The 18636-nt window shown below is 49.2% G+C and overlaps 1 protein-coding gene across 2 annotated transcripts in view; it reads right to left on the reverse strand.

Annotated features, from left to right (window-relative positions):
• dennd4b (DENN/MADD domain containing 4B) overlaps nucleotides 1-14558 on the reverse strand; it is a 41353-nt gene extending 26795 nt beyond the window's left edge. Inside the window, exon 1 of one of the 2 annotated variants that reach the window (XM_030357938.1) lies at nucleotides 13968-14558. The gene's annotated coding sequence lies outside the window, so the exon portion shown is untranslated. Of the gene's footprint in view, nucleotides 1-7016; nucleotides 7384-13967 lie in introns of those variants that run through there. The other variant, XM_030357939.1, reaches the window with a different exon arrangement.
• Between the last annotated feature and the right edge of the window lie 4078 nt (nucleotides 14559-18636).

Genomic DNA, 18636 nt, shown 5'->3' on the forward strand with positions numbered 1-18636 from the left:
AGACAGTCGCCCGGTTCCTCTTTATTAAAGATACCCCAGAAACAGAGAGCGAGACCCGGCCACCTGCCGTGTGGTTAGAACTACTACAATATTATTTATAATACTCGGTACATGGGGTGGCACGTGGCCCAGGAGCTAGGGCGGTTTGGCTGGTAACCGGAAGGTTGCCTGTTTGATCCCCGACTCCTCCTATAGCGTCGAGGTGTCCCTGAGTGAGAGGGCTCACCCTGACTGCTCCTGACGAGCTGGCTGTTGCCCTGGGTCGACTCCGCCGTCGGTGTGTGAATGAGTGCATGAATGGGTGAATGTTAACAAGTATTGTAAAGCGCATTGTTGACTGGCCGCTGGTTAGAAAAGCGCTGTATAAATGAAGTCGGTTTACATTATACTATTTATCTCTACGGCCATCGAAGGAGGACATCTGAATGAGGGAACCAGGCCTGACCTTTATCCAGGAGGCCGTTTCCTGACCTTTGACCTGGGTGATGTTTCCTGAACTTTGACCTGGAAGCCGTTTCCTGACCTTTGACCTGGGAGATGTTTCCTGAACTTTTTCCCCCAGAAGTGTGTTTGTGATTCCTTCTGGAATAATCTCCCGTAGTTCTGCCACAGGGCTGGCGTTGGGCTGAGAGTTGGTCTGTCCACTAACGTCGCTCTGGCGTTGACTGACAGGTGGTCTGTCCACTAACGTCGCTCTGGCGTTGACTGACAGGTGGTCTGTCCACTAACGTCGCTCTGGCGTTGACTGACAGGTGGTCTGTCCACTAACGTCGCTCTGGCGTTTGACTGAAAGGTGGTCTGTCCACTAACGTCGCTCTGGTGTTTGACTGAAAGGTGGTCTGTCCACCAACGTCGCTCTGGCGTTTGACAGACAGGTGGTGCGTCCACTAACGTCGCTCTGGCGTTTGACAGACAGGTGGTTTGTCCACTAACGTCGCTCTGGCGTTTGACAGACAGGTGGTTTGTCCACTAACGTCGCTCTGCTGTCAGCGGCTCGGCCCGATGAGCTTGTGGTTCGGTACGTCTCCGGTACGGAGGACGACATGTTCCGGGAGGCAACCGGAAGGTTGCTGGTTCGATCCCCCTTGTTCAGGTGTCCCTGAGCCAGACACCTCACCCCGACTGCTCCTGACGAGCTGGCTGTCGCCATATGTGGTGGACACCGCCGTCCGTGAGTGAATGAGTGCGGGAATGGGTGAAAGTTTGGCAGTATTGATGTAGGGCGGTCTACGTGGCCGCTGTTTAGGAAGCGTTCTATAAAAGCAGTCCTGCATTCATCCCGGAGCTCCAGCTGTATGTCGGCCTTCACTCAGAGAACCACCGCTGCCAGCTAGCTCAGCCCTCGTTACTGACAAGACACCGCCGCGAGACAGTGTTCGACAGTGGATACAGAAAACGGTAAATAGGGAGCAGGTAGGGGTTAGCCAGTATAGAGACAGGTCATTAAGGAGCAGGTAGGGGTTAGCCAGTATAGAGACAGGTCATTAAGGAGCAGGTAGGGGTTAGACAGTACAGAGACAGGTCATTAAGGAGCAGGTAGGGGTTAGACAGCATAGAGACAGGTCATTAAGGAGCAGGTAGGGGTTAGACAATACAGAGACAGGTCATAAAGGAGCAGGTTGGGGTTAGACAGTACAGAGACAGGTCATTAAGGAGCAGGTAGGGGTTAGACAGTACAGAGACAGGTTATTAAGGAGCAGCTAGGGGTTAGACAGTACAGAGACAGGTCATTAAGGAGCAGGTAGGGGTTAGACAGTACAGAGCCAGGTCATTAAGGAGCAGGTAGGGGTTAGCCAGTATAGAGACAGGTCATTAAGGAGCAGGTAGGGGTTAGACAGTACAGAGACAGGTCATTAAGGAGAAGGTAGGGGTTAGACAATACAGAGACAGGTCATTAAGGAGCAGGTAGGGGTTAGACAGTAGAGACAGGTCATAAAGGAGCAGGTTGGGGTTAGACAGTAGAGACAGGTCATTAAGGAGCAGGTAGGGGTTAGACAGTATAGAGACAGGTCATTAAGGAGCAGGTAGGGGTTAGACAGTAGAGACAGGTCATAAAGGAGCAGGTAGGGGTTAGACAGTAGAGACAGGTCATAAAGGAGCAGGTAGTGGTTAGACAGTGAGGTGGGCAGGATGTCAACCAACCACTCTGGCACCTTGGTGTCAGAGAGTGAAAGTCATAGCGAACAGGAAGCTCGTTCCACGGGCCACTTCAAACAGGAAGTGGGCTGCTTCCTGCTCCTCTCCCCAAGGCATCGACGATTTCCTGCCAATCAGAGAGTGACGAGGGGGGCCTGGTGGGTTTTACGTGGCTTGGTTGGGTCTCAGCGGCCCTGGGATGGGCTTTGAGGGGATTCGCCAATGATCTCATTTGCCCCCAAGCACCATGGACCACTTACTTTCTTTAACTGTATTGTACAGATACCGTTTGGTTTTACCGTTTTTTTTTGCCTACCTTGTACTATTCTGAAATATTGCACTATTACTATTACTTATTTTATGCATGTTAACTAATTGTATCTTTTGTACTTATTGCGCCGTGGGACCGAGACAAACGCAAATTCGATTTCTATATTTGTCTTGTACATATTTGGGAATTGACAATAAAGCAGACTTTGACTTTGATGTCCGGGAATACATCAGGCCTCAGGTGACCGGTACCAAGGCCCTCAACAGCCTAGCCCCCCCTACCTTGCCGACATCCTCCATCACCACGCCCCCTCCCGATTCCTCAGGTCCAATTCTGCCAACCTGCTACAAGTTCCACGGACTGAGCGCCGGACTTGGAGTGATCGGGCCTTCTCAGTTGCTGACCCCACCCTTTGGAATTCACTCCCCTCCCACATCAAAGTCTCTCCAACCCTCTCTTCTTTCAAATCTGCCCTCAAAACATACCTTTTCACACTAGCCTTCCCCACCTAACTCCCACCTTATTCTTCATGTTTAACCTCTGTTTTTCTTTTATTCCTAGTCTGTCTTACATAGTTTTGATAGGCCAATATGTAAAGCGTCTTAGAGTACCATATTAAGCGCTATATAAATTTCATTTATTATTATTATTATTATTATTATTACCAAGCCCGAGGGTCGGGGGCCCCCAGGGTCCTCCTGACACAAACTCTTTCAATTATTGTACCCCTGTCAAAACATTTCTTCAGCAGAGCACAACCTTCATGGTAAAGATTTTTTTTGGGAGACAAATAAATACAATTACCATAAATAATTTGTGGGTGTTCTATTAGGCAGTTTAAACATTAAACATTAAAAGATTTGTTGTCCTTCTCCTCGATTTTCTATTGTCTAGTTTCAGAATTTTAATTTTCTCAGGGTAAAAATAAGTATTGTTGGCTTTTTCTTTTCTTTGACATTTTCTGAGTACCCTGCAGTACCTCTAGGGGTACGAGTACCCCATTTGAGAACCACTGCTTTATCCAGTGGTCGACATTACTCAAACGATAAAACCTAAGAAGACTTCAACACTCTGCACTGCGCTAACAGAAAGGCCAGGGCTGGCAGGTGATTGACAGGCGTAAACCCCGCCTCCTCAGCGTCGATGAGGGAACTGTCAAACGTGATTGTGGGACTCTTAGATTGTTCAGAAATAACAAGGGTTCTTTGTCTGGAAATGTCCGGACATGTCCTCACAGATCACTTCCCCTTTGTGATTGGTCAATGCAAGAAAACCAGGAACAACAGTGCAGAAAATCAGTACAAAAGATATGGAAACCCCCATCAAATTCACATGATTTCTACACTGCAGAACTCGCTGCCCGAACGAAACACCCAGACCCACACCTACACACACATGTTAATAGTGAATATGTTCTTAATATAATCCGTGTAGCATGTGGGCTGCGCTCAGCCTCACGTGACGTGGCCGAGTTATACAACACGTTGGGTCAGTCAGGGAACGTACAGCAGGCACTGAAAATACAGACAGGAAATAGAGTAACAAGACGCTTAGCCTCTGACACGAGCGAGAGAGCGAGCGAGCGAGCGAGAGAGAGAGAGAGCGAGCGAGCGAGAGAGAGAGAACAGGATCAGGTATGAGAGGTGGAGACAGGGAGATGCAAACAGAATTAAAGAGAGAGAAACAGATGAGCTGAGAGCGGGAGAAACGCACACAACGCCTGAAAGGGATGGAGGTTGAAGTAGGTCTGTGTGTGAGTGGGTCAGAGGGTGAGGTCAGAGTGGAAGAGGGCGAGAGAGAGAGAGAGAGAGAGAGAGAGAGAGAGAGAGAGAGAGAGAGAGAGAGAGAGAGAGAGAGAGAGAGAGAGAGAGAGAGAGAGAGAGAGAGAGAGAGAGAGAGAGAGAGAGAGAGAGAAGGAGAGAAAGAGAGAATTGTATACGACTCAAAAGTTGCGTGTTAGCAATTCTGTGTTTACAACCCCACCCCCCCCCAGGTCTGCCCTGGATACAACAGCACTCTGTCCCCAAGGCATGTGACCACGACACACACACACACACACACACACACACACACACACACACACACACACACACACACACACACACACACACACACACACACACACACTTGAGCCGACCTAAAGCAGTGACATCACCGGTGTGTCAGCGTGTGCGGGCGGTGACCGACACGGCGGAGGTTGGGGGTTCAATTCCCCGCGTGGCGCCGTGTGGACCGAGGCAGCGTCACCACCGGGAGGCTCTGCTCACCGCCGCGCGCGCGCATACACAACAGTACACACGTGCACACACACACACGCACGCACACACACACACCGTTACACACGATACACATGTCCATGCTGATATACACTCGCACACTGATACACACGTGCACACTCACTGATACACACGTGCACACTGATATACAAATGCACACTGATATACACGTGCACACTGATATACACGTGCACGTGGATCTCTGGCTCACTGGGTAAACAAGTCACAGGGACTGAGGCTCAAACACAGCTTGAATATTAATGCTGCGTTTGATTCTCCGAGGCTGACATTACAAAACCGTGTTCCGTCCCATAATTAGGGCCAGGGCGTTTCCATGGAGATGGATACCGTCGTGTTGCATAAAGATAGGATACATAGAGCGAGCAAATCAGCTTGTTTCATCCATATTTATTTTACCTTCAGGACTCTTAATATTACATTTACATTTAGGGCGTTTAACAGACGCTTTTATCCAAAGCTACTTACAATAAGTGTGTTTGTCAGAAGAAAGAGAAACAACAACACATCGCGGTCGGTACAGTAAGGATGTTCAACCCACGTGCCAAGCACGAACTATCACTAGGTTAAGCCATTCCCCGTGCACAACACAGATAGCTAGGATAAGATGCTACACGAAGTACTGTTTCTATGTGCAACGTGGTACGTCATACAATAAGTGCGTACTTATTCTTTGACTCTTTCTTGTCCGTATACAATCAAACCTAGAGGAGTTGATGTGGATGAGAGGTCCTCACACCAAACATCACACATTACCACCATAACACCAGTACAACCATAACATCAGACAGTACTACCATAACACCAGATAGTACTACCATAACATCAGATAGTACTACCATAACATCAGATAGTACTACCATAACATCAGATAGTACTACCATAACACCAGATAGTACTACCATAACACCAGATAGTACTACCATAACACCAGATAGTACTACCATAACATCAGATAGTACAACCATAACATCAGATAGTACTACCATAACATCGCACATTACTACCATGACACCAGTACAACCATAACATCAGACAGTACTACCATAACACCAGATAGTACTACCATAACATCACACATTACTACCATGACACCAGTACAACCATAACATCAGACAGTACTACCATAACACCAGATAGTACTACCATAACATCAGACAGAACTACCATAACACCAGTACAACCATAACATCAGACAGTACTACCATAACACCAGATAGTACTACTATAACATCGCACATTACTACCATGACACCAGTACAACCATAACATCAGACAGTACTACCATAACACCAGATAGTACTACCATAACATCAGACAGAACTACCATAACACCAGTACAACCATAACATCAGATAGTACTACCATAACACCAGATAGTACTACCATAACATCACACATTACTACCATAACACCAGTACAACCATAACATCAGATAGTACTACCATAACACCAGATAGTACTACCATAACATCACACATTACTACCATAACACCAGTACAACCATAACATCAGATAGTACTACCATAACACCAGATAGTACTACCATAACATCAGATAGTACTACCATAACATCACACATTACTACCATAACACCAGTACAACCATAACATCAGATAGTACTACCATAACACCAGATAGTACTACCATAACATCAGATAGTACTACCATAACACCAGTACAACCATAACATCAGATAATACTACCATAACATCACACATTACAACCATAACACCAGTACAACCATAACACCAGATAGTACTACCATAACATCAGATAGTACTACCATAACACCAGTACAACCATAACATCAGATAGTACTACCATAACACCAGATAGTACTACCATAACATCAGATAGTACTACCATAACACCAGTACTACCATAACATCAGATAGTACTACCATAACACCAGATAGTACTACCATAACACCAGTACAACCATAACATCAGATAGTACTACCATAACATCAGATAGTACTACCATAACACCAGTACTACCATAACATCAGATAGTACTACCATAACACCAGATAGTACTACCATAACACCAGTACTACCATAATATCACATAGTACTACCATAACATCAGATAGTACTACCATAACACCAGATAGTACCACAATAACACCAGTACTACCATAACATCAGATAGTACTACCATAACACCAGTACTACCATAACATCAGATAGTCCTACCATAACATCAGACAGAACTACCATAACATGATCAGACAGTACCACGATAACATAAAACCATAACACAACCGATCAGAGACCCGATCACCTGCACAAACACTGCATACAGCACTTACGGTATTAACTGGAACGTTGACTGCGTCTACGTTTCTGCATACAACCGTTTGTCGCTCTGCAGAATTCAACATCCTTCATTCAACGTGGAGTCAATGTGTTCAGTGGGCAGCTCCGTAGGACGCGGTCCCACAGACATCCTTCATTCAACGTGGAGTCAATGTGTTCAGTGGGCAGCTCCGTAGGACGCGGACCCACAGACATCCGCTTCACCTGTCCCCGGTGAGGAGGAGGGGCCGACTGTCTGTCGCTGATAAACGACGCTCACATGAGCCCAGGTTTAGGGAAGAGACGGCGACGTTTAGGTTCTCGGTGAGAGATCGCTTCCTGAGCTCAAATGGTTTCACGTGCACTGCTCAAGATCTGGCACGTCAGTGCTTCCCCCAGCACTGTATGGTTAAGGCGGCCGCCTTAACAACAACAGGGCCCCGCCTTGACCACCAATGTATAGAAAATATATAGATATATTAGAAAAAAATATATACACATATTATTTTTGTAATAATTTTTTTACAATTATTATGCATCAACAAAGTAGAAAACTCTCGTAGGGAAAGAAAAAATACTTCCATCAGGTATATGGACGTATGTTATCTGACTAAGAAATTTTTTGGGGGAAACACTGACAGTACCAGCAGCATCGTGTAGCATCTTATCCTAGCTGTCTCTGTTGGATACGGGTTAGTATCCAACTAACCCGTATCCCACAGGGTTGGTGCCAGTGTTACGGCTCTCGCTTCTATGAGCATCCTTACTGGACCCACAGCGATATATTATTTCTCTCTCTATGGCCAAATGGACTTATTGTAAGTGGCTTTGGATAAAAGCGTCTCCTAAACGCCCTGAATGTCAACGTGGATGTAAGATCAGTTTGGCACATCAAGGCTGTGTAACGTGCGCTCCTGTCCGTGTCGAGTGTGTTTGTCATGTGACCCCCGGTCATACGTGTGGTTTGTGCCCGTCCAAACCCGGGCGGGGGTCACTCTTACCGACCCGGTGTTCTGGAGACAGGGGTGGGGGGGTTCTGGTTGCTAAGGGTTAGCATGGTTGCTACAGAGGCCCGGGAGGGTTAGACGGTGACGGGGATGAACAGTGAGGACATCCAGTCTATTTTAAAACTTCCTCCAAATACAGGGAGGCTCAGCTCACTGGCCTGGCCCCCCCCCCCCCCCCCCACACACACACACACACACACACACACACACACACACACACACACACACACACACACACACACACACACACACACACACACACACACACACACACACACACACACACACACACACACACAGTCATTATGCGGTAGAAGACCATGGCGTCCGTAGATGAACATGTCTACCCTGGGACTAGCTCCGCCCCCCTCAGACTGGAACTCTGCCTGATCTGCGGGCACCAGCGTAAAAGGTTTAAGGGCCACCCTTTGCTGTTTTTACTTATCAAAGGCCAAAGGCAACCTGCACAAACACAGCAAACAATATTGATTGTTGTAAACACACCACAGTTTACCGAATCAAACCTTCGCCCCAGCGTACACGAGCCAGAGAACACAATCTGCAATCTATGCATTGCAGATATTGTTCATCAGATGAGGTCAGGCCCTGGTATTACTACCCCATTTACAGAGCTGCCATTCGGCCACACGCATGCCCGGTGGGGGAGGCCGGCCGGGCAGGGACACACACTGGTAGGGACAGACACACACCAACCTGACAGACACACACACCAACCTGACAGACACACACACCAAACTGACCGACACACACACTGACCTACAGACTGTAGCAGAGAGATTGAAACGGAAACCACACTACGTATTGGTGTGTGTGTGTGTGTGTGTGTGTGTGTGTGTGTGTGTGTGTGTGTGTGTGTGTGTGTGTGTGTGTGTGTGTGTGTGTGTGTGTGTGTGTGTGTGTGTGTGTGTGTGTGTGTGTGTGCACACACACGGGTCAAGGCAAGGACTGCAACATCAGCAAAGAGCAGAGGAAGAGAGGAGAGAGAGAGAGAGGGAAGACAGAGCAAGGCAGAAAGGGAGCGAGAGTTATGGTGATGGAAGACCGAAGGGAAAGGAAGTCCATTTTTAAAACCCATGCTTTTCAGTGCAAGCCAAAAACCATCATCCTACATTAAAGCAGGGCTGGAAGATAGAGCTCATTGCACTGGCAAAGGAATTATAGTTGTTTGGTGTCATTTCCTGGCAATTGCATGTTACCTTTACAGAACGGCGCAGATAACATTTCCTTGAGACCTTTTTGATTGTGGTTCTGTGGCTGACAACCCAGTGTAATAAGTCAACATGTCCTACATTGTGCACTCTCGTGACGTTATTGTTATGGCAGTGCACTTACACATGGTCTTGCCAGAACCTGTAATATTACGTCTAATGCAGGTAAATTGGTGGAACGCATTTGCCAGAATTTAATAAAAATAACCGCTTCTTCGTTGTATTACTGGCAGGGCTGCATGTGTGAAAGGACATCTAGTACCACAATACTATAGTTCACAATACTACTATAATAAAACAGTACTATATACTATATTAGTACTATAGTACTGTGTTACTATAGTAACAAAGTAAGCTGAGACGCACTACAACAGGGGCCCAGAGACAGTGAGATAAAGAACAAAAAGACAAGAAGCAAGAGCATTATGAGTAATAATAGATTAGGAGAGTAATTATTGGTTATGCAGAGAGTCCACCCCAAGACTCAGAGGCGTAAACAAGGCTTCATGCATAACATCATTTTATGCAATTTTTATTTGATGCTGTCAAGAGAGATCCACTAAACAATGGGAGCGAGGAGAGCGAGAGACAGCGAGAGCGAGAGACAGATAAGATGAGAGAGAGACAGATAAGATGAGAGAGAGACAGAGTGTCAGAGACAGATAGAGAGAGTAGAGAATGAGGAAGAGATGGGGGCGAACGACAGAAACAACACCAGCAGGAATGTTGCATATGGTCTTGAGGAGATACCCCTTTTACAAGAGTTTCCCAGAGACCTGGGCCGTGGCGCGTGTTTTCTAGGAGCTCTGCAGAATGGTGACGGTCCCTATGGTGACCGTCCCTATGGTGACCGTCACTATGGGGACAGTGAAGGTCACTATGGTGACGGTCCCTAGGGTGATGGCCCCTATGGTGACGGTCACTATGGTGACGGTCCCTATGGTGATGGCCGCCTATGGTGACCGTCACTATGGTGACGGTCACTGTGGTGACCGTCACTGTGGTGACCGTCACTGTGGTGACCATCACTATGACACAAGGTGGGATAAAGTTGCTAGGTTGTTGCAGGACGGTTACGGTTACCCTGGCGACCGTTACCAGGGCATTTGGTTTCTACAGGAGACCTAAAGGACGGGGACATTCCGAATGTCGCGCTAGACAACGTGCAGGACGGGGTTTCGCCATGGTAACAAACTAACTCCTCCCATGTACAGCATGACCGAGACAAGAGGCGGGACATCCTGTAGAGAAGACAATAGGGGTGCGGTGTCCGACACCACTACTGGGACACCAGAACACGACTGGGGTTCTACACCACTTCTGTGACCGGTTTCCCAGACCACTACTGGGAAGTGGGAACCCATGCTCCCAGTAAGACTCTTGCGTTGCTCTCTCAGTAGTCTTACCATTCAGACTATTAGGGGTACCAATCTAAAGTCTGCTGCTAGAGAAGCTCAAATGTGTGTGAACAGGGTGTTTTTCTATGTTTGCCTCTTTTTGCATTTTTGTGTCGACCAATTCTGTCGCTGGAAGCAGGAGACTGTAATCATGCGGAATTGGCTGCCAACAGTGAACACAAACTGGGCGGGCAGTGGCACTTGTGAATAAAGGGTCTGAGAGGATTCAAAGCGACAGCGTGCAGACTGGCAGCTGGAGGGAAACTCTTATTAAACCCTTCCCGAGGTCTGCCTCATAGATGTGGTTCAGTCCGGTGGAATCTGTCCGTCACCAAACAGGAAGCGGGTAGCGACTTTATTCCAGCGAGGTTATGGCAGGTTATGGCCCGTCTCTCGCTCTTGCTCTCTCTAGTTTTATCTGAAGAAACTGATGAGGTAAAGTAAAGGACAATGAGTAGCAGTGAGACCGACAGAGAGTACGATAGAGAGCAAGGAAGAATGAGAGGGTGAGGCATCCAAATTGAATTGAATTGAGTGAGAGAGTGGGGCAGTGAGAGACAGAGTGTGACAGAGTGAGGTAGAGTAAAGCAGAATGAGTAGCAGTGAGGCAGACAGAGTAAGGAAGCGTGAGCGTGTGAGGGGCTGTGCTAGGCCCCTGGCCCCCCCCCGGGCGCCAGAGTGTTCAGCAGGACCTGAGAACCATCTCTGTGGTCATCTACACTGGCCTGCTTCCACCCTCCTCAACATCTGGGGTCCGCCCATCAGCACCACTCAGCTGTCACTCATAGCGTCTGCATCTAGCTGTGATCAGCAACATCCAGGTCCAAAGATCCGCCCTCTGCTAACAGCAGAGCTGTTACCCACCACAGCACTGGAGGCGTAAGGTTTAAAAGGGCGGCTTGTAGCTCAGGAGGTAGAGCGGGTTGGCTGCTAACCGGAAGGTTGCGAGTGTTGACTCCGCCTTGTGTATGAATGTTTGTATGAATGGGTGAATGTTGAGCAATATTGTAAAGCGCTTTTAGTTGCCACTGGTTGAAAAGGCACGGTATAAATGCAGTCCATTTACCATCTACGATTTAAACAACATCACCGGTTTAAAGAACCGACTCTGGAAACAACGTTGTGGTATTATTGGATGATAGCGTAGCGTGGATATGTGATAGGAAGATCGATTGACAGGCGATCACTCTGAATGACGCGTTTGTTGAGATGAGAAGGTGAGGCCTGTTTATTGATACAGCAGCAGCAACCTTCAAACACAAACGCAAAGCAGGTCCGGAGGGGAGGTCGTGGAGGTCATGGGAGATGTCGTTTTTATGCAGGAGGCTCGCCCCACTCCAGAGCTCCAGGTATTTCTTACGTTTCACAAAGTCGTCAAGGGTGACAAAAGTATGGAGAAGGGGTAGAGAAAATTGGCGGCTCAATAGTTAAACGTGCGGCTCAAGAGAACTACGGCAGAGAGAAACGAGACACAGCACATGGACTCACTGGGAATTCAAACGTTTTGGCATGTTTGCGGCCAAGATGAAGTGGGGGCCCTAACATAACCATGTGAATTACTAAGTGTCCAGACATGTGGTCAGGGGGGAGCTGTTTAACATCGGGCCTGGACGTGTGAAGAAGACTCTCATGGAGTCACTAAGAGGCCTCCTGAGAGCCATAGAGCCTCATTCAGCCCACAGCTCCATAATTCATGGAGGAATCGTGTCCTGGGAATAACTAGCATAGCGCCCAGGGTGGAGAACGGAGCCGAATCAAGGCCAGAATGGGGGAGCTCACTGCTACAGCTAGCTAGCTAGACAGCCAATACTCTAGCGCTGGAGTATTGACTAGTATTGATTAGCTAGCTAATCAATAATGATTAGCTAGCTAATCAATACTAGTCAATACTCTAGAGAGATACCTAGCTTCAGACTCAGAGTATTGACTAGTTATAGATGAGTGTTGACTTGTTACCATTCATGCCAGACACAACTGATGTTGTCGTCGTTGTTCCTGCGCCAACCTGAGAAGACTTAAGCTGTCAGAACGCTTTAGCGCCATTCTTTCAATGAAGTCTGAAACACCACAGAGTCAAAGGTCAGAGGGAGTGAGACTTCAACACACCCAACATCTGAGACACTGCTCCTCATAATCACGACCGCTCGGGCAATATCGTCCTTCAAGACCAGAAACACCAGCTTTGTTTACCTCCGACTTGATGTCATCACCAAGGGGAGATTCAGATGTTAACAGACGACACGTTTAGTGCACACCGAACTGTATCAGTGTTTGGCGTACATTACACACAATAAAACAATAAAGGAACTAAACATAACGGATACTACTCCAACCTCCTAATATGAGGTCCAACAGTCACGTGGTCCACGACTCACCTGCCACGCTGGAAACCAAACCAGCCGTTCAGAGGAAGAGGAAGTCTATTCTGGGTTCACGTGGTCACAGCATCACAACAAAGCGTCACCTGGAGGTTCTGTCCGAAACTATAATCCAGACCAGTGACAGAAAAGTGACAGGGTGTCCAGACCAGTTATAGACCAATGACATGGTGTCCAGACCAGGAACAGACTAGTGTCATGATGTCCAGACCCGTAAGATGATGTGCAGTGTAAGACAACTATGCGCATTTTGCATTATATTTGTATGCATACTCGCGGAAAGTGTCGCTGGTAAATGGCCATCAATGGTAAATACACCAACATAAACCGCCGGGAGGGGGGGTTCTGTGGACAGAGACCCCGGTGTCACATAGTATCACCATCGGCATTCCGTCCACACACCGTCCATCAGACTATTGATCACATCTCAATGGCAGCACTATCTCCCCACTGCCCGAGGTGGCTCGCCAGTACCGCCGCAGCGGACTGGCGAGCGACCAGTAACCGGCACTGGGACACTGTATCAGTAGGCCTACTGTATATTAACGCCTCTCTGTCCCCCACCAGAAACACGGCTTTTCTACCCACATCCAACCGGGAACTTAATAAAATCTCCAGAACGAAGAGTCGACACAACGGTCTCCCCCTCCGGACTCCGGTAGCGACACTAGCTCCGCGTTGACGTCTCTGTGGCGTACCTACATAACACGGCTCTGAGCCCCGCGTCCCCCGGATCTGACATTCACACCCCCAACACAATCCGACAGAACACAGCCACAATGACACAACAACCAGCTGACGGCCATTTAAACCCGTCCCGCCATTGCACAGCAAACAGCACCCCGGTACCGCTTGTACCGCGGCAGCCCTGCCGCCAGGCCGGCCGTCGCGCTGCGGTCTACCCGGTAGTCCGCGACGAAAGCGGCCGGGACGGACTCTAAACCCGGGTCTCACCTGGTTCTGTGTGCTCGTGGTTCCAGTCGAGATGTCCGGGTATCATGTCGGGGTCGTGCGGGCGTGCGGCATACCGTCCATGTTGCGAGTGTTGCCTGGTTGTGCGCTAGCGGCAGCGGGGGAGGTCGTGTCTGCGTCTAGCGGTAGATAGGTCCTGTCAGCGCCTGGTGTGCGCCTACTGGTAGGTCGGTCCTGTGTGCGCCTGGTGTTCCCCTGGCTTGCAGAGGGGTCTTGTCTGCGCCTGGTCTGCGCCTAGCGGTAGGGAGGTTGCGCGCTGGAGGTGGGGAGGTCCTGTCTGCGCCTGGTGTGCGCCTAGCGGTAGGAAGGTCGTGTGTGCGCCTGGCGGTAGGGATGCTACGCGCTGGCAGTAGGGAGTCTGCGCGTTGGCAGCAAGGCGGTCGATTCTGCGCCGAGGCGGTACAAATTGGGCGCGGAGGGGAGGCGTTGTCTTCAGCGGTGACGACTGGTGAGTTGATACAGCACACCACGTCTCTTATCATTAGAGAGCACATTTAAAACGCTGCGATGGATTAGCGGAACACTTGCAAATAAAACCGATCCGGTGGTTAGCGTCCATTTTTAGGTCGCTGCGTGGTTCCGCCTCCTCGCCTCCTCCCTTCCCTCCCCTCAGCTGTTGCGCTCCGTTTACAAGCCGGCCTGTTTTTCCACTCTGATCCACCGTGGTAGGCCTACTTCATATCCCAGCAGCTCTGCCGTTACATTAAATAACATGTTACATTAAATGACCTTTTAATGTCACAGTGACATTAACCTTATCTTGGTTTGAATAGATACTGCGGAAACAAACAGAAGCACTCGAGTCTCGATGTGTCGTTTTTATTATTTATTTATTTTTGCAAAATAATATACAGTCTTTTAAAAATCTTTTTTTTCATGTTAGGTTTAAGAAGCACCTATGGTTTACGGACATTATTTACAAAAAAACACGGGTTCCCTGCTTATTAAAGGTCTCAAATAAAAATGTATAACAATGTCAAGTTATAATAACAAAACAAAAAAAAGCAAGATGCATACGTTCATTCATTGTTGTTTGACCCTAAAACATGAGGCGAGAACTAGATGTAAAACAGAACAATGACATTAATATGATAGTAATTAATATAGTACATCAATAAAAATATGGCCATATTTGATCCCTATTACACACCACGTCGCTGGTCAACAGCAGCCCCTGCTGGCGGAGCTCAGAACTGCAGTCTGCTTACTGAGGGGTACAGAGTTTATTGCATAACGGCAAGAAACGCTTCGGGGGCGGCGGCGTGTTCACGGGGCCGAACATTCTCAGTGAATTGTCCGAAGATAGTCTCTGGGCTCGGGTTTCAGAAACGCAATACATTGTCGAGAGTAGGCTAACTGCTTCTTACTCATCAGATGGCTGCTGCGGCAACAGAGGGAACGGGGAAAAAATCCCAATAAACAAAACGAAAGCAGAGAATTTCTGACGCATAATAAAATGAAGTCTCCAAAACCTGGCTTAGCAAAACGTAAAGTCTGGATTCGATACTCCTGGACTCTTTAATCTCTTAAGGGGGGGGGGGGGGGGGTTAGTATAGTGGTTAGGGTGTTCTCCCAGCCGAAAGAGTCGGGGTTGAACCCCCATGTCTGGCAGTCTGACCTGTGTCCTTGAGCAAGACAATCATACCTGCTCTTCGACCGAATGTACCTGTGATTCAGCCAGTCGCTCTGGATGAAAAGCGTCTGCTGAAACGGCAGAAATCTAACATTCTGACGTCCAACTGGGCTCATACTGCGGTTTGTTTAACGTGCTTCAGTGGCGTCTCCTCCACCACTGAAGCATGTGAAAGGTAAAACATCGTCATGACTGCAGAACGGTAACGTACGCAATAGCCCCCGACCTCTGACCCCAACATCTCCAGACGCCCACAGCGTTCCTCGACCCCCCTCGCCTCCTCTCACCGAGGCAAACGTCTCGCCGCACATCTCCGAGGCGTCCCGCAGGCGACCAGCGCCGGGACTGACCTCATCGGAGCGTCACAAAAAAAAAACACTGAAATCATAACTGGAGAAGGAACCCGCGCCGTGGGGCTCCGGGGTCACGCCGAGGTCACCGCTGACCCCCTCAGCCTGTCTGGGACAGAGGGGGCGCGAGCCAGCGGGTTGTACTAAAGAGTGTGGCGCTACTCCTCAATACTAACTCCTCACACCCTCCTGCCCGTCCGTCTGTCCCTCACAAGCCGCCGTCCGTCTGTCCCACACGCACCCCGGTCCTAGGTCAGGGCCGTCTCCCATCAGAACCAATCGTCGATGCAACACTATGACAAATTAGAACTGTTCCCATGGCGACCGGTTGTCAGGCGAGCTCCTAAGTCACCGCCACAAGCCGGGGGCTTCGAGGGTCGAAGGTCATCCTAACCATCTAGCTGTGAAGCGGGTCTACTGGTGTGACTGGTGTTGAAAGGTTCTGGGTTTGATTCCAATGACATCGTCGTGGAGTACCCACCCCCTGCTATAAAAAGCCGACTTATCAGTAAATAGTAGCCGGGCGCCATCTTGAATGACATCACGGCCACCCGGCTCCGTCGGCCAATGGGATCGTGGGTTCGGAGGGTGCATGGTGAGCCACACCCCGGCCGAGACACGCCTCTCTACTCTGCCTGGGGGGGGTGTTTTCAGCGATGATGAAACACTTTAACAACACGGTGCGGATGATATGTGACGCGGGAGAGTAAACAAGACTGAACGTGCTGGGAACCAGTTTGCGCTGGTTTTAGCGAAGGCCAAGCGAAGCTTCTGCGTCAGGCTGATGCACGCAGAAGCTGGTCCACCAGGCGACATGCACAACGCACGTGCTGTTACACACACGGTGGTTCTACGTTCCTCACGGTGGTTTTCCGTTCCTCACGGTGGTTTTCCGTTCCTCACGGTGGTTCTACGTTCCTCACTGTGGTTCTCCGTTCTTCGACCATGCAAGCTGCTCAAACGTCGAGAAGCTCCTGCTCTTAAATAGATTTTTTTATACAACATACATCTTTTCAAATTATATACATATATAGGCCACCTCTCTATTAAAAATAAAACTTCTTCATAGTATTATAAACTACCTGCGTTAGATAAAGAAACTCTTTTTTGCTTTGCTTAGCTATGGCTGTAAGTTCGACAGAAGTGCAGCGTGTGTACATTAGGGGGCGGGGTTAAGAGCTGTCCCTCACAGTGTTTGGGGTTTAAAGGGGTATTACCACAACAGAAGATCTTAAGAATGCTTTTGGGGATTTTTTGGTAGGTTCTAAGCTATGGGCTCTTACTTTGAAGAGAACTTGACTTGGGGGGGGGGGTTACATTGCCTGAGAATAAAGCACGGATTGTTTAAGCAACAACTGCATATGATTGTTTAGATTTATTCCTTAATATGACTCTATAATCCTCCATGGTAACGGGAAAGTATCTTAGAACCAGCAAGGTCCGATAAAAACATTTCTTCTTGAGTCGTTTAAAACTCACTGAGCAACTTAAAAATATAAATATTTTTAGCAAAAATGGCTTCCTGCCTACAACTATCTCCAAGACTACTTTGGTGGATCCGGACCCGACCAGAGCTAAAGGACCGAGGGTCTGAAACGTCTGGCCCCCCCAGAGGATCGGACCAGGGGGGTGTTCCAAACGGGTTCCCCAAACTTAAAAAAAAAGATCTGCCTTGATCCTCTCACACCATCTCCATCCTCTCCATCCTCTCCCTCTCATCCGCTCGTCCATTCTCACCGCCTCATCCTCTCCTTCTCCTCTCATCCTCTCTCATTCTCTCCTCATGCTCTTCATCCTCTCCTCATCTTCTCTTCATGCTCCTCATCCTCCTCTTCCTCTCCAGGATTCGGACGTCTTCATCCTCTCTTCTCCGCAGACATCAGGGTCCAGTAGCAACATTCTGAGGACCTGAGGGAAGCCAACACCAGGAGTTTCCCCGTTTGGAATGGAAGACTCATGTCCCCACGGTGGTGGGTGGGGTGTCCCCAGGGTGGGGGTGGTGGTGTCCCCAGGGTGGTGTCCTGGTCTGTCCCCAGGGTGGTGTCCTGGTCTGTCCCCAGGGTGGGGGCGGTGGTGTCCTGGTCTGTCCCCAGGGTGGGGGCGGTGGTGTCCCCAGGGTGGGGGTGGTGGTGTCCCCAGGGTGGAGGCGGTGGTGTCCTGGTCTGACCCCAGGGTGGGGGTGGTGGTGTCCCCAGGGTGGGGGCAGTGGTGTCCCCAGGGTGGGGGTGGTGGTGTCCCCAGGATGGGGGCGGTGGTGTCCCCAGGGTGGGGGCAGTGGTGTCCCCAGGGTGGAGGCGGTGATGTCCTGGTCTGTCCCCAGGGTGGGGGCAGTGGTGTCCCCAGGGTGGGGGCGGTGGTGTCCTGGTCTGTCCCCAGGGTGGGGGCGGTGGTGTCCTGGTCTGTCCCCAGGGTGGGGGCGGTGGTGTCCTGGTCTGTCCCCAGGGTGGAGGCGGTGATGTCCTGGTCTGGTGCTCGTCTTCTGTTGGGGCGACTCGTCTGGAATCATTATAGCCGAGGACCTCCGCTCTGATTGGCCAGTGGTCCGTCTCTGTGTCGGTTGTGTAAGCGCTTTAAACGTGTCCCACGCGAGGTCGGTACAAAAAGAAAGTCCTTATAGTGGCTTCACATGGCGACTCTACCAAGCGGTTCGGACGCCGGTGTAGCGTTC

This window comes from Gadus morhua, chromosome 6 (assembly GCF_902167405.1).
Source record: "Gadus morhua chromosome 6, gadMor3.0, whole genome shotgun sequence".
NCBI lineage: Eukaryota > Metazoa > Chordata > Actinopteri > Gadiformes > Gadidae > Gadus > Gadus morhua.